Source organism: Acyrthosiphon pisum, unplaced genomic scaffold (assembly GCF_005508785.2).
Source record: "Acyrthosiphon pisum isolate AL4f unplaced genomic scaffold, pea_aphid_22Mar2018_4r6ur Scaffold_21019;HRSCAF=22807, whole genome shotgun sequence".
Classification (NCBI taxonomy): Eukaryota; Metazoa; Arthropoda; class Insecta; order Hemiptera; family Aphididae; genus Acyrthosiphon; species Acyrthosiphon pisum.
In genome coordinates, this window is record NW_021770440.1 from 9,669 (window position 1) to 11,271 (window position 1,603).

The window sequence follows — 1,603 nt, forward strand, 5'->3', positions numbered from 1 at the left end:
CCAAAAATTAAAAATACATTTACACAGTTTATTTTTATAGTCATTTTAAGTACAAATTTGGACGAAATTACATATTGAAAACTAGGATAACTATTTTAGTTATTTTGTTGTGATTGTATAATATTATTCGTGGGTACTTGAAACTTCTAAAGTATACTATTATATATCTATGATTTTACCACAGTTTTTTGTTGATGTATAACGCGTTATAACTTATAAGTACCTAATAGATATTATGATATGATTAATTTGGAATTTATTATAGGTACCTATTATAGGTCAATTTTTTTTTAATACCATAGATAAGTATATATTATATGTCTAATACATAGACTGATATACCGTCTCCGCTCAGAATCGTTTTTCTTATACATTGATATTATATCATTGAATTCAAATTTAATACTGTCCATTATACAGTGACCCACTTCTAACCTACTGTACAGCAGAGCGACATCCACTTACCCACCTTTTTATATATACTCGTATAAACATACACATGTAATTATATAACCCGCAACTTTACGTCACCGTGATAATGCAATAACAACGACTGTAGTACAATTTAATTTATATTTTATACCTAATTCATTTTTATTTCAAAACTATATTTTTTTTTTAAATATAGTTTGAGAACCCAAAATTTGGGTTCCAAATTGCAATTTTATTTTTTTCATTTTTTCATTTTTTTTTTTTCATTTCTGATTCAAGTCTCGGGGGCCCCTAAAACTTGGGGGCCCGGGGCATAAGCCCTTAATGCCCCCCGTCAAATCCGGCCCTGCTTTGGGGGGGTCAAAAGTAGGGTCACAGTAGTTTTCAAAAGCGACGTGAAAAACAAAAGAAAAATTAAGGAAAAACAGGAATATTTACGCAAAATCAATTTTTAACAAAATTGTGATAATTTTTAACAAAATTGATTTTGGTTTTTGGTGTAACTCTAAAAAAAATGACCATAGATGCATGAAATTTTCACTGGTTGTTTATATATGCATTTTCTATACACGATTAAATTTTGAAAATAATTTGACTCTTTTTTAAGTGTTTACGGACATTGTCAGTTTTCAATTTTTTTAGTTTTTTTTTCTATGAATATCAATTAAATTTTATTTGTTGGTTAAAAAAGCTTGCAAATTTAATAGAAGGCTCCTAGTATATTGTTTCAAAGCCAGATGAAAACAATCAAAAATTGTTAGTCACAGTTTTTATTTATAAGCATTTAAAGTTCAAATCTTGACAAAATACGGAAAAATCACGAAAAATAGCAAATTATTTTTAGGTTGAAAATTCGTAAAAATTTTTCTTTTGAAATCTAAGGTTTGAAAATGTAATAGAAGATTCCTCATAAGTTTGTCTACCTTTGTCAAAAAAAAATGTCTACTAGAAAGTCAAATTAAATTTTTATGAGCGTTTGAAATTCATATTTTTACAACATTTGATATTCACTCGATTTCTTAGGTAACGATTTTCTTATTTTGTTGTAATTAAAAAACGAATGACTGTAGATACTTGAACATTTCACTGAATGTTTATATTAGCTTTTTCTATACACGATAACATTTTGAAAATAATTTGACTCTTTTTGAGCTGTTTACAGACATTGTCA